Raw genomic sequence first — 16,098 nt, 5'->3', positions numbered from 1 at the left:
CAGGAGCTGGAGATGGATACACTTCCCGCACACGTAGTCGTCAGGGACACCGGAAGTGTCCCTGAGTTCCCACAAGAAGTTCACAGCACTAAACAAGCTGCTACCCCCACACACAGACAAAACCGGGAGAACAGACTCTCAACAGCAGGCAGAAGACATCAAGGGCCACAGGAACGGCCGTTCACACCTCATTAACCCACAATGCGAGCAATCAACTACAAACTGAGAGAAGCTCAAGAGAGATCAGCCAGACGCAGCTCATTCTTTGGGAACACTTTGAACAATGGAACAGGTCTGTGCTGGAGGTGTGGGGGTGGGCACTTGTCAAGGGGATGTCGATTTCAGCAGACTGATTGCAGAAATTGTGAATATACAGGGCATTTGGCCCACATGTGCAAAAAAACGGCAGCTCGGCTGGTATACAAATCGGATGGGTCGGAAAGCGGACCAGAGGACGGTGGGGACAGTACCCGGGACACCGATGTACAGCGGGTCAACACGATCAATGGCTGCTGCTCCTACAACAGGATGCCTCCTATAATGATGAGGGTCCTACTCAATGGGATTTCTGTCAACATGGAGCTGGATACAGGAGCGAGTCAATCTCTCATGGGCGCTCAACAATTTGAACAACTGTGGCCGCATAAAAGAGACAGACCAAAACTCACAAGGGTCGACACCAGACTAAGGACCTACACCAAAGAAATCGTACCAGTCATCGGCAGCGCCATGCTCTCTGTCACACACAAAGGGACAGTGAACCGACTTCCCCTGTGGATTGTCCCCGGAGACCACCCAACACTGCTGGGGAGAAGCTGGCTGGCAAAACTAAACTGGAAATGGGATGATGTCCATGCCATGTCATTAGAGGAACGGACCTCCTGCTTAACAGTTATAAAGCGATTTGAACATCTCTTTCAGCCAGGTGTGGGCACTTTCAAAGGGGCCAAAGTCAAAATCTACATCACACAGGATGCTAGACCGGTCCATCACAAGGCCAGAGCTGTACCCTATGTGATGTGGGAAAAGATTGAACACGAGCGAGACAGGTTCCTGCGGGAAGGCATTATATCACCTGTGGAATTTAGCGACTGGGCAAGTCCCATCGTCCCAGTCATGAAGCCTGATGGATCCGTACGAATCTGTGGGGACTACAAATCTACCATAAACAGAGTCTCCCTACAGGACCAGTACCCGCTGCCCAGATCGGAGGACTTATTTGCCAATTGACTGGAGGTAAACTTTTCTCAAAATTAGACCTCACATCTGTGTATATGACGCAAGAATTGACCGAGGAATCCAAGCTATTCACCACCATCAACACACATCGAGGCCTTTTCATGTACAATCGATGCCCATTCGGCATCAGGTCGGCAGCTGCCATATTCCAGCGCAACATGGAGAGTCTGCTCAAGTCTATCCCGGGGACGGTTGTATTTCAAGACGTTATACTTATCACGGGCAGGGACACCGACTCCCATCTCCGTAATTTGGAGGAAGTACTAAAGCGGTTGGATCGGGTAGGCCTAGGAGTCAAGAAACCTAGTGCCTGTTTCTCGCACCCGAGGTTGAATTTTTGGGCCGAAGGATTGCCGTTGATGGAATCCGCCCAACAGAGTCCAAAACAGAAGCAATTCGCCTGGCACCCAGGCCCCGGAATATCTCAGAACTGCGCGCCTTTCTCGGGCTACTCAACTACTTTGGGAACTTTATGCAGAACTTAAGCACGCTGCTGGAGCCTCTCCACGTGCTACTCGGGAAGGGGTGCGATTGGTTTTGGGGGACACCCAGGAACGCGCCTTCAATAAGGCACGCAACCTTCTGTGTTCCAACAGTGTTTTGACTTTCTTTGACCCAGGTAAAAAGCTAGTTTTCACATGCGATGCATCAGCGTATGGGGTCGGGTGCGTTTTACAACATGTCAATAGTGCGGGCAAATTACAACCCATAGCTTATGCCTCCAGTCACTTTCGCGGGCGGAGCGCGGGTACGGAATGGTAGAGAAGGAGGCGCTCGCATGCGTGTACGGTGTCAAAAAGATACACCAATACCTTTTCGGGGCCAAGTTCGCGTTAGAAACCGACCACAAGCCCCTCACATCCCTCCTATCCAAGAGCTAGGCAATAAACTGCAACGCCTCGGCGTGAATTCAATGGTGGGCACTCATGCTGGCGTCCTACGACTATACCATAAGGCGCAGACCAGGCACAGACAACTGTGCCGACGTGCTCAGCAGGCTACCCCTGGTGACCACGGAAGGGTCTGACGAACAGGACTGTGAGATAGTCATGGCAATCAATGCCTTTGAGTCCACAGGTTTGCCCATGACAGCTCGCCAAATCAGAGCCTGGACGGCCAGCGACCCCACATTATCCTTAGTAAAAAGATGTGTCCTAACCGGTGACTGGGCAGAGGCTCACGATTCCTGCCCCGAGGAATTAAAACCCTTTCACAGGCGCATGCATGAGCTATCACTACAAGCAGACTGCCTGATGTGGGGCAGCCGAGTTGTCATGCCTCTGCGAGGCAGAGAGGCATTTGTCCGGGAGCTCCACCGCGAGCACCCGGGGATCGTTCTCATGAAGGCCATAGCCAGATCCCACGTCTGGTGGCCTGGTATTGACGCGGACTTGGAGCTCTGCGTCCGAAGATGCACCATTTGTGCCCAACTCAGCAATGCCCCCAGGGAGGCTCCACTGAGCCCCTGGCCCTGGCCTACCAAACCGTGGTCGCGGGTGCACGTAGACTATGCGGGCCCATTCATGGGCAAAATGTTCCTCATAGTTGTAGATGCATTTTCAAAGTGGATCGAATGCACCATTTTAAACTCGAGCACAACCTCCACCACTGTGGAAAGCCTCGCAACCATGTTTGCAACGCACGGAATCCCTGACATATTGGTCAGTGACAATGGTCCGTGCTTCACCAGCGCAGAATTCCAAGACTTTATAATTGACCACGGCATAAATCACGTCAACACGGCACCGTTCAAGACGGCCTCCAATGGCCAGGCAGAGAGAGCAGTGCAAACATTAAACAAGGCATGCTTAAAATCCAAGGTCCCACGCTGCAGAGTCGCCTGTCGCGACTGCTGCTGGCATACAGATCTCGTCCGCACTCACTGACTGGGATCCCCCCGCGCAACTGTTGATGAAAAGGACTTTAAAAACAAGGCTCTCATTAATCCTCCCAGACATGCACAAAATCGTTGAGGCAAAGCGCCATAAGCTGACTGAGTACCATGACAGAAATTCGAGGGGGAGATGGAATGAGCTAGGGGACAAAGTGTTTGTACTAAACTATGGCAGTGGTCCCAAATGGCTTGCAGGGACAGTAACGGGCAAGGAAGGAAACAGGCTACTGGTAGTACAAATGGACAATGGCAAAACCTGCCGGAGGCATGTAGACCAAGTCAAAAGCAGATTTACCAACAACACTGCGGAACCAGAGGCAGACGACAATGTGGAACTCGCACCACACCTGGTGGACAGACAGAGGGAACAACCTGAGGAAAGGGCAATCCCAACAGACAGCCCAGGCGAGTCAACAACAATCACACCAATCGAAACAGACAGCCCAGGCGAGCTATCAGCAACCACACCCAAAGAAAAACAGACACCAAGGCAAACAACTGAACCACAACTCAGACGCTCCACGCGAGAGCGTAGACCACCTGAGAGACTGAACCTATAAAGACAATAAGACCTTGGGGGAGGGTGATGTCATGTATCTTACATTATTATATATAACTGTATCCTAACATGCAATACATGACTGTAATAAGATATGACCTGTAACCACCAGTATACCTTACCACCAGGGGTGCACTTGTAAGAGACAGGTATATAAGGACAGGTCTCAGGCAAGTGCAGCATTCCAGAGCTGTGAAATAAAGGTGCAGGTCCAGAGTGACCTTGACTTCACTACATGCCTCGTGTGAATCTGTACTGAGGGGACAGGACTTTACAGGTCCCTTCAGGCAGAGTGTCGTTTCCAGCGGCGGCCCACGCGGGAACTCCTCATCGACACGTGGTCACGCTCCCACCCACCTTAGGGTGAAAGGCGCTCTGCATGTTGGACCACATTGTCTCTGTCCATGTCCAAACTCGCACCAAGTCCCGTTCACCCATCACCCCCTGTGCTCGCTGACCCGTGTCCTAACTCGCACCAAGTCCCGCTCACCCATCACCCCCTGTGCTCACTGCCCATGTCCTAACTCGCACCAAGTCCCGCTCACCCATCACCCCCTGTGCTCACTGCCCATGTCCTAACTCGCACCAAGTCCCGCTCACCCATCACCCCCTGTGCTCGCTGACCCGTGTCCTAACTCGCACCCAGTCCCGCTCACCCATCACCCCCTGTGCTCACTGACCCGTGTCCTAACTCGCACCCAGTCCCACTCACCCATCACCCCCTGTGCTCACTGACCCGTGTCCTAACTCGCACCCAGTCCCACTCACCCATCACCCCCTGTGCTCACTGACCCGTGTCCTAACTCGCACCCAGTCCCACTCACCCATCACCCCTGTGCTCACTGACCCGTGTCCTAACTCGCACCCAGTCCCACTCACCCATCACCCCTGTGCTCACTGACCCGTGTCCTAACTCGCACCCAGTCCCACTCACCCATCACCCACTGTGCTCACTGACCCGTGTCCGAACTCGCACCAAGTCCCGCTCACCCATCACCCCCTGTGCTCACTGCCCGTGTCCTAACTCGCACCAAGTCCTGCTCACCCACCACCCCCTGTGCTCGCTGTCCCATGTCCTAACTCGCACCAAGTCCCGCTCACCCATCACCCCCCTGTGCTCGCTGTCCCATGTCCTAACTCGCACCAAGTCCCACTCACCCATCACCCACTGTGCTCACTGACCCCGTGTCCTAACTCGCACCCAGTCCCACTCACCCATCACCCACTGTGCTCGCTGACCAGTGTCCTTACTCGCACCAAGTCCCACTCACCCATCACCCACTGTGCTCACTGACCCCGTGTCCTAACTCACACCCAGTCCCGCTCACCCATCACCCCCTGTGCTCGCTGACCTACATTGGCTCCCGGTTAAGTAGCGCCTCGATTTTAAAATTGTCGTTGTTTCCAGACTTTACGTGAAGCCCGGACACAAGTGGGAGCTGGACTGCTCCGTGCTTTGTGGCATTATGTGCTATACCCATCAGTCATCTTCGATAGCCTGGGCCCAAAGCCGGTTCATTAACATGAATCATAGAAACATAGAAACATAGAAAATAGGTGCAGGAGTAGGCCTTTCAGCCCTTTGAGCCTGTACCACCATTCAATATGATCATGGCTGATCATGCAACTTCAGTAACCCACCCCTGCCTTCTCTCCATACCCCTTGATCCCTTTAGCCGTAAGGGCCACATCTAACTCCCTTTTGAATATATCGAAAAGAGCAGTGTTCCCAATACCGACCCCTGGGGAAGCACACTGTGTACTGCCCACCCACCCTCTTCCCCCCCCCCACTGCCCCCCGCCCATCCCCTGCTTTCTGACACAGCCAGTTTTGTATCCATGCTGCCACTGTCCCTTTAGTACCATTGGTTTTAATTTTGCTAAACGTCTGTTATGTGGTACTTTATCAAACGCCTTCTGAAACTCCCTATACAAACATCAACTGCAATACCCGCATCAACTGTCTCCGTAATTCATTGAAGAACTCGATCGTTAGTGAAACATGATTTGCCTTTAACAAATCCGTGCTGTCTGTCATTTATTAGCCCTTCCCTTTCCAAATGTGAATTAATTTTGCCCTGGATTATTATCTGTAAAAGTTCCCCCACCACCGACGTTAGGCTGACTGGCCTGTAGTTTATCTCTCTTTTTTTGGACAGGGGTGTAACATTTGCAACCCACCAGTTCTCTGACACCACCCCTATATTCAGTGAGGATTAGAAGATTGTGGCCAGGGCCTCCACAATTTCCACCCTTCCTTCCCTCAGTAACCGAGGATGCATCTCATCCGGACCGGGGGACTTTTCGCCTTTTGAGGACTGCCAGTGTTTTAAGTTCCTCCTCTTTATCTATGTTTATCCTATCCAATATCGCTACTGCCTCCTCCTTTACTGCGACATTGGCTGCACTCTCCTCTTTAGTGAGGACAGATGGAAAGTATTCATTTAGTACCTCAGCCATGCCTGGCATCGTTGCCCGTGGGTGACGCAGTGTGAGGACAGTGTGAATGGTGCAGTCTGGTCACGTACACGATGGGGGTTAGATACAGTGTAAAACCATGTCGACACCATCCGTTCAAACACTCCGAGGTGACGACAGCCTCCTGTGTTCAACTCTAACGCCCTGTCGAATTGAACTGTTCATACTTTCATGGTCACTGCCACTGCACGTTTCTTGAGCTGTGCAAATCAAACACGGTCTGCCTGAACTTGCGACGGAGACCTGTGGGAGGAAGTGTTGTCGGCACGGGGACAAACTCCACTTGCAGGCTGGCAGGGCCTGAGAATAGGTCTGCAAGTTTAACCAGCCACCACACGGGCTTGACAGAGCCGGACTGTCGGAGGGGCAGTACTGAGGGAGCGCCACACTGTCGGAGGGGCGGTACTGAGGGAGCGCCGCACTGTCGGAGGGGCGGTACTGAGGGAGCGCCGCACAGTCGGAGGGGCAGTACTGAGGGAGCGCCGCACCGTCGGAGGGGCAGTGCTGAGGGAGCACCGCACTGTCGGAGGGGCAGTACTGAGGGAGCGCTGCACTGTTGGAGGGGCAGTACTGAGGGAGCGCCGCACTGTCGGAGAGGCAGTACTGAGGGAGCGCTGCACTGTCGGAGGGGCAGTACTGAGAGAGCGCTGCACTGTCGGAGGGGCAGTACTAAGGGAGCGCGGCACTGTCGGAGGGGCAGTACTGAGGGAGCACCGCACTGTCGGAGGGGCAGTACTGAGGGAGTGCTGCACTGTCGGAGGGGCAGTACTAAGGGAGCGCTGCACTGTTGGAGGGACGGTACTGAGGGAGCGCTGCACTGTCGGAGGGGCAGTACTAAGGGAGCGCTGCACTGTCGGAGGGGCAGTACTGAGGGAGCGCTGCACTGTCGGAGGGGCAGTACTAAGGGAGCGCTGCACTGTTGGAGGGACGGTACTGAGGGAGCGCCGCACTGTCGGAGGGGCAGTACTGAGGGAGCGCCGCACAGTCGGAGGGGCAGTACTGAGGGAGCGCTGCACTGTTGGAGGGATGGTACTGAGGGAGCACCGCACTGTCGGAGAGGCAGTATTGAGGGAATGCTGCACTGTCGGAGGGGCAGTACTGAGGGAGTGCCGCACTGTCGGAGGGGCAGTATTGAGAGAGTGCTGCACTGTCGGAGGGGCAGTACTGAGGGAGCGCCGCACTATCGGTGGGGCAGTACTGAGGGAACGCTGCACTGTCGGAGGGGCAGTACTAAGAGAGTGCTGCACTGTCAGAGGGGCAGTACTGAGGGAGCGCCGCATAGTTGGAGGGGCAGTATTGAGGGAGTGCCACTCTGTCGGAGGGGCAGTACTGAGAGAGTGCTGCACTGTCAGAGGGGCAGTGCTGAGGGAGCGCAGCACTGTTGGAGGGGCAGTACTGAGGGAGCGCCGCACTATCGGTGGGGCAGTACTGAGGGAACGCTGCACTGTCGGAGGGGCAGTACTAAGAGAGTGCTGCACTGTCAGAGGGGCAGTACTGAGGGAGCGCCGCATAGTTGGAGGGGCAGTATTGAGGGAGTGCCACTCTGTCGGAGGGGCAGTACTGAGAGAGTGCTGCACTGTCAGAGGGGCAGTGCTGAGGGAGCGCAGCACTGTCGGAGGGGCAGTACTGAGGGAGCGCTGCACTGTTGGAGGGACGGTACTGAGGGAATGCTGCACTGTCGGAGGGGCAGTACTGAGGGAGCGCCGCACTGTCGGAGAGGCAGTACTGAGGGAGTGCCGCACTGTCGGAGAGGCAGTACTGAGGGAATGCTGCACTGTCGGAGTGGCAGTACTGAGGGAGTGCCGCACTGTCGGAGGGGCAGTACTGAGGGAGTGCTGCACTGTCGGAGTGGCAGTACTGAGGGAGTGCCGCACTGTCGGAGGGGCAGTACTGAGGGAGTGCTGCACTGTCGGAGGGGCAGTAGTGAGGGAGCGCCGCACAGTCGGAGGGGCAGTATTGAGGGAGTGCTGCACTGTCGGAGGGGCAGTACTGAGGGAGCGCCGCACTATCGGTGGGGCAGTACTGAGGGAACGCTGCACTGTCGGAGGGGCAGTACTAAAAGAGTGCGGCACTGTCAGAGGGGCAGTACTGAGGGAGCACCGCATAGTTGGAGGGGCAGTATTGAGGGAGTGCCACTCTGTCAGAGGGGCAGTACTGAGAGAGTGCTGCACTGTCAGAGGGGCAGTGCTGAGGGAGCGCCGCACTGTCGGAGGGCAGTAATGAGGGAGTGCTGCACTGTCGGAGGGGCAGTACTGAGGGAGCGCTGCACTGTCGGAGGGGCAGTACTGAGGGAGCGCTGCACTGTCGGAGGGACGGTACTGAGGGAGCGCCGCACTGTCGGAGGGGCAGTACTGAGGGAATGCTGCACTGTCGGAGGGGCAGTACTGAGGGAGCGCCGCACTGTCGGAGAGGCAGTACTGAGGGAGCGCTGCACTGTCGGAGGGGCAGTACTAAGGGAGCGCTGCACTGTTGGAGGGACGGTACTGAGGGAGCGCCGCACTGTCGGAGGGGCAGTACTGAGGGAATGCCGCACTGTCGGAGGGGCAGTACTGAGGGAGTGCCGCACTGTCGGAGGGGCAGTACTGAGGGAGTGCTGCACTGTCGGAGGGGCAGTACTGAGGGAACGCCGCACAGTCGATGGGGCAGTACTAAGAGAGTGCTGCACTGTCGGAGGGGCATTACTGAGGGAGCGCCGCATTGTCGGAGGGGCAGTACTGAGGGAGTGCTGCACTGTCGGAGGGGCAGTACTGAGGGAGCACTGCACTGTAGGAGGTGCTGTCTTTCGGATGATACGTTAAACCGAGGCCACATCTGCTCTCTCAGGTGGATGTAAAAGATTCCACGGCACTATTTCGAAGAAGAGCAGGGGAGTTCTCCCCGGTGTCCTGGGGCCAATATTTATCTTTCAATCAATATCACTAAAACAAATTATCTGGGTCATTATCACATTGCTGTTTGTGGGAGCTTGCTGTGTGCACATTGGCTGCCACATTTCCCATATTACAACAGTGACTGCACTTCAGAAGTACTTCATTGGCTGTAAAGCATTTTAGTGCATCTGATGGTCATGAAAGGCGCTATAGAAATGCAAGTCTTCTTTCAAGGCCAGCACTTATTGCCCATCCCTCATTGCCCTTGAGAAGATGGTGGTGAGCCGCCTCCTTGAACCGCTGCAGTCCATCGTAACTGTTTTGTGATAGGACAGAGTGGCTCACTGGGCCAGTGCAGAGGGGCAGTTAAGAGTCAACCCCATTGCTGTGGGTCTGGAGTCACATGTAGGCCAGACTTTGGGACGTGCTGAGCGTTTGAAAGGCACTAAATAAATGCAGGTCTTTCTTTCTTTCCTTTAGTTCGAGTTTGCAGGATCCTGCCCGCCCCAGGCCCTCATTGTCGATCCTGTCCTCAAGGTCAGACCCAGAGAACTGTCACCGAGACATTCGCAGGGGAGGGAGATTAGCTGTGCGGCAAATATTTGTTTCTGGTTCTCATCAAACCTAATCCTTAAACTAATATCAGTGGGAGGTTGGAGCCTCTTGATGGGCTTGAGAGAGAGTGAGCGCGTCAGACGAGAGCCGGAATCGCTGCGATCAGCTCTGATTCCAGATTTCCTGTTTACGCTCGGCCTCAGAGTGGAAAAGAGCCGCTCGTTAAATGCAGGGCTCTGGGATACTGCTGGCCACGGACGGTGGATGCTTGTCATCGAGAAGGCCAGGAGAAGTGTTCAGGAGCCAACCGTGCAGCGTCGAAATGACTGACTTTATGGACCTCCCGGCTCCCTGGGAATTCCACTCCCAACGCTCCCAATACCTTCCCTCTCCGCAATGTCATCCCGTGTCATTATCACGGCCGTGGTCTTCATCATCATAGGCAGTCTCTCGGAATCGAGGAAGACTTGCTTCCACTCCAAAAATGAGTCCTTAGGTGGATGAACAGTCCAATACGGGAATTACAGTCCCTGTCACAGGTGGGACAGACAGTGGTTGAGGGAAGGGGTGGGTGGGACAGGTTTGCCGCACGCTCCTTCCGCTGCCTGCGCTTGATTTCTGCATGCTCTCGGCGATGAGACTCGAGGTGCTCAGCGCCCTCCCGGATGCACTTCCTCCACTTAGGGCGGTCTTTGGCCAGGGACTCCCAGGTGTCGGTGGGGATGTTGCACTTTATCAGCGAGGCTTTGAGGGTGTCCTTGTAACGTTTCCTCTGCCCGCCTTTGGCTCGTTTGCCGTGAAGGAGTTCCGAGTAGAGCGCTTGCTTTGGGAGTCTCGTGTCTGGCATGCGGACAATGTGGCCTGCCCAGCGGAGCTGATCAAGTGTGGTCAGTGCTTCAATCAGTGGGGTCAATAACCAGGGGGCATAGATTTAAAGCAATTGGTAAGAGGTGTAGAGGGGATTTGAGGAGAATCTTTTTCACCCAGAGGCTGGTGGGGGTCAGGAACTCACGGCCTGAAAGGGTGGTCGGGGCAGAAGCCCTCACCACATTTAAAAAGTACTTGGGATGTGCACTTGAAGTGCCGTAACTTGCAGGGCTACGGACCAAGAGCTGGAAAGTGAGATTAAGCTGGATAGCACGTTGTCGACCGGTGGGGACACGATGGGCCAAAATGGCCTCCTTCTGTGCTGTAAATTTCTATAATTACATGATCCACCATCAAAGCCCCTCCCCCTGGTACACTGACCCATCGAAGCCCCACCTCATGGTACACTGACCCATCGCAGCCCCACCCCCAAGTATACTAACCCATCGAGGCCCCTCCCACTGGTATACTAACCCATCAAAGCTCTGCCCCCGGTACACTAAACCATCGAGGGCCCTCCTCCTGGTACACTGACCCATCAAAGCCCCTCCCCCTGGTACATTAACCCAACGAAGCCCCTCTCCCGGTACACTAACCCATCGAAGCCCCTCCCCCTGGTACACTGACCCATCAAAGCCCCTCCCCCTGGTACATTAACCCAACGAAGCCCCTCTCCTGGTACACTAACCCATCGAAGTCCCTCCCCCTGGTATACTAACCCATCGAAGTCCCTCCCTCTGGTACACTGACCCATCGAAGCCCCTCTCCCTGGTACACTAACCCATCAAAGCCCCTCCCCCTGGTACATTAACCCATCAAAGCCCCTCCCCCTGGTACATTAGCCCAACGAAGCCCCTCTCCCGGTACACTAACCCATCAAAGCCCCTCCCCCTGGTACACTGACCCATCAAAGCCCCTCCCCCTGGTACATTAACCCATCAAAGCCCCTCCCCCTGGTACATTAACCCAACGAAGCCCCTCTCCCGGTACACTAACCCATCGAAGCCCCTCCCCCTGGTACACTGACCCATCGAAGCCCCTCTCCCTGGTACACTGACCCATCGAAGTCCCTCCCCCTGGTACACTAACCCATCGAAGTCCTTCTCCCTGGTACACTGACCCATCGAAGCCCCTCTCCCTGGTACACTAACCCATCGAAGCCCCTCCCCCTGGTACACTGACCCATCGAAGCCCCAGCCTCTGGTACACTGACTCTTGCATTTCATTATCCTGCTCCGAGTTATATATTCCCAATGAATGTGCCTCTAACGTCTTTGAGGTTTGATGTCCCAAACATTCTTCACTGTTGACCAAAGGCATTTTTCATGATATCTGTTTTGAGTTTATCTTCTCTCAGACTTAATTGATGTCATGTGGTGTGAAACTGTTCTGGCGCTGACAGTTGTACTGAGGCCAACAGGGCATTCAGTGTCCACATCACTGCTTTAACATTAGCTTCCGATCAGCAAAGTGGGGCTATTCAGAGAGGGAGAGGGAATGAGCAGCCCCACTGCCACTCACACCGAGATCAGGATCAGGAACCAGCTCAGTGATTGAGATCCACACCTTACAGTGCCCCTATCACATGGCAGGGGAGGTCTCAGCATGGGGGGTGGTGCAGCACTGCCGTATTACAGTGTATATAGCACGTGTCACTGTACGAGGTGCAGCACTGCAGTATTACAGTGTATATAGCACGTGTCACTGTACGAGGTGCAGCACTGCAGTATTACAGTGTATATAACTCGTGTCACTGTACGAGGTGCAGCACTGCCGTATTACAGTGTATATAGCACGTGTCACTGTACGAGGTGCAGCACTGCCGTATTACAGTGTATATAACTCGTGTCACTGTACGATGTACAACACTGCCGTATTACAGTGTATATAGCACGTGTCACTGTACGAGGTGCAGCACTGCCATATTACAGTGTATATAACTCGTGTCACTGTACGATGTGCAACACTGCCGTATTACAGTGTATATAGCACGTGTCACTGTACAATGTGCAACACTGCCGTATTACAGTGTATATAGCACGTGTCACTGTATGATGTGCAATACTGCAGTATTACAGTGTATATAGCACGTGTCATTGTACGATGTGCAACACTGCAGTATCACAGTGCACATTCCTATTAAGTGTAAGCCAGTGACTCAGTGGCCAGCACTATATATATATATAAAACTGGAGAAATGGTGCAGTAGAGAGGGTATCAGATTCTTGGGGCATTGGGACAGATTCTGGGGGAAGGGACATCAGTACAAGACGGACGGATTGCACCTGAACAGATCCGGGACCAATCTTCTCGCTGAGAGATTAATTAGTACTGTTGGGGAGCGTTTTACACTCATTCGGCAGTAGGAAGGCAGTCCAGGAAATAGAAGAATGGAGCAGCGATGAGATCAGAGGACAGACAGATATAAACAGCAGTAAAATCAGAAATATACCCACAATTGCAGGGTTTCCAATTGAGGAAAATAGCAAAAGTGACAAAGGATGTATCAAATTGTGCGTGCATCATGTCCGTGGTGGAACGAATGGTTGATGAGCTGTATGTGGTTGCTTGAGTAAGTTTTTGTTTATGTATTCGTTCACGGGATGTGAGTGTCACTGACAAGGCCAGCATTTATTGCCCATCCCTAATTGCCCTCGAGAAAGTGGTGGTGAGCCCCCTTATGCAACTGAGTGTCTCGCTAGGCCATTTCAGAGAGCAGTTAAGAGTCAATCACATTGCTGTTAATCATAGAATCATAGAAATTTACAGCACGGATAGGAGCCGTTTGGCCCATTGTGACCGCGCCGGCCAACCAAGAGCTATCCAGCCTAATCCCACGTTCCAGCTCTCGGTCCGTAGCCCTGCAGGTTACAGCACTTCAGGTGCACATCCAAGTACTTTTTAAATGTGGTGAGGGTTTCTGCCTCTACCACCCTTTCAGGCCGTGAGTTCCAGACCCCCACCACCCTCTGGGTGAAGACATTTCCCCTCATAACTCCTCTAAACCTCCCCCCAATTACTTTAAATCTATGTCCCCTGGTTGTTGACCCCTCTGCCAAGGGAAACAGGTCCTTCCTATCCACTCTATCCAGGCCCCTCATCATTTTGTACACCTCAATCAGGTCTCTCCTCAGCCTCCTCTGTTCCAAAGAAAACAGACCCAGCATCTCCAATCATTCCTCATAGCCAAAATTCTCCAGTCCAGGCAACATCCTTGTAAATCTCCTCTGCACCCTCTCCAGTGCAATCACGTCCTTCCTGTAATGTGGTGACCAGAACTGCACGTAGTACTCCAGCTGTGGCCTAACCAGTGTTTTATACAGTTCAAGCATAACCTCCCCGCTCTTGGATTCCATGCCTCGACTAACAAAGGCAAGTATTCTGTATGCCTTCTTAACCACTTTATCTACCTGGCCTGCTACCTTCAGGAATCTGTGGACCTGCACTCCCAGGTCCCTTTGTTCCTCTACACTTTTCAGTGTCCTACCATTTAATGTGTATTCCCTTTCCTTGTTAGACCTCCCCAAATGCATGACCTCACACTTCTCCAGATTGATTTCCATTTGCCACTGTTCTGCCCACCTGACCTGTACATTGATATCTTCCTGCAGTCCGCAGCTTTCTTCTTCATTATCAACCACACAGCCTATATTAGTATCATCAGCAAACTTCTTAATCGTACCCCCTACATTCAAGTCTAGATCATCGATATATACCACAAAAAGTAAGGGACCCAGTACTGAGCCCTGCAGAACCTCACTGGATACAGCCTTCCAGTCACAAAAACACCCACCAACCATTACCCTTTGCTTCCTGCCTCTGAGCCAATTTTGGATCCAACTTGCCACTTTGCCCTGGATCCCAGGGGCTTTTACTTTCATGACCAGTCTGCCATGTGGGACCTTATCAAAGGCCTTGCTAAAATCCATATACACTACATCATACGCACTGCCCTCATCGACCCTCCTGGTTACCTCCTCGAAAAATTCAATCAAGTTAGTCAGACACGACCTTCCCGTAACAAATCCATGCTGACTGTCCCTGATTAATCTGTGTCTTTCCAAATTAAGATTTATCCTGTCCCTCAGGATTTTTTCCAATAATTTTCCCACCACCGAAGTTAGGCTGACTGGCCTGTAGTTACTTGGTCTATCCCGTTCTCCCTTTTTAAACAAGGGTACAACATTAGCAGTCCTCCAGTCCTCTGGCACCACACCTGTAGCCAGAGAGGATTGGAAAATGATGGTCAGAGCCTCTGCTATTTCCTCTTTTGCTTTTCTTAACAGCCTGAGATACATTTCATCCAGGCCTGGGGATTTATCCACTATCAAAGCTGCTCCACCCCTTAATACTTCCTCTCTCGCTAGGTTTATCTCGTCTAATATTTCACACTCCTCCTGCGTCATTGCAAAGTCTGCATCACCCCTCTCTATAGTGAAAACAGATGCAAGGTATTCATTAAGAATCCTAGCCATGTCTTCTACCTCCACACACAGATTTCCTTTTAGGCCTCACTCTTTCTCTAGTTATCCTCTTGGTCGAAATGTATTTATAAAACATCTTTGGGTTTTCCCCGATTTTTCTTGCCAACATTCTTTCATGCTCTCTCTTTGCTTTTCTGATATTTCTTTAATTACACCTCTGCACTTCATAAACTCCTCTAGAGTTTCTGCAGTATTGAGTTCCCGGTATCTGTCATTGGCCAAACGGCTTTTCTCTTTGTCATAGGGAGCGCTGCACAGTCGGAGGGGCAGTACTGAGGGAACGCTGCACTGTCGGAGGGGCAGTGCTGAGGGAGCGCTGCACAGTCGGAGGGGCAGTACTGAGGGAACGCTGCACTGTCGGAGGGGCAGTACTGAGGGAACGCTGCACTGTCGGAGGGGCAGTACTGAGGGAACGCTGCACTGTCGGAGGGGCAGTACTGAGGGAACGCTGCACTGTCGGAGGGGCAGTACTGAGGGAACGCTGCACTGTCGGGGGGCAGTACTGAGGGAACGCTGCACTGTCGGAGGGGCAGTACTGAGAGAGTGCTGCACTGTCGGAGGGGCAGTACTGAGGGAACGCTGCACTGTCGGAGGGGCAGTACTGAGAGAGTGCTGCACTGTCGGAGGGGCTGTACTGAGAGAGTGCTGCACTGTCGGAGGGGCTGTACTGAGGGAGTGTTATATTGTCGGAGGGGCAGTACTGAGGGAACGCTGTACTGTCGGAGGGGCTATACTGAGAGAGTGCTGCACTGTCGGAGGGGCAGTACTGAGGGAGCGCTGCAATGTCGGAAGGGCAGTACTGAGAGAGTGCTGCACGTCGGAGGGGCTGTACTGAGGGAGCGCTGCAATGTCGGAGGGGCAGTACTGAGGGAGTGCTGCACGTCGGAGGGGCTGTACTGAGGGAGCGCTGCACTGTCGGAGGGGCAGTACTGAGGGAGTGCTGCACTGTCGGAGGGGCAGTACTGAGGGAGTGCTGCACGTCGGAGGGGCTGTACTGAGGGAGCGCTGCACTGTCGGAGGGACAGTACTGAGGGAGTGTTGTATTGTCGGAGGGGCAGTACTGAGGAAACGCTGCACTGTCGGAGGGGGTGTACTGAGGGAGTGTTGTATTGTCGGAGGGGCTGTACTGAGGGAGCGCTGCACTGTCGAAGG

The sequence above is a fragment of the Pristiophorus japonicus genome, chromosome 1 (assembly GCF_044704955.1).
Source record: "Pristiophorus japonicus isolate sPriJap1 chromosome 1, sPriJap1.hap1, whole genome shotgun sequence".
NCBI lineage: Eukaryota > Metazoa > Chordata > Chondrichthyes > Pristiophoridae > Pristiophorus > Pristiophorus japonicus.
This window is presented reverse-complemented; position numbering follows the sequence as displayed.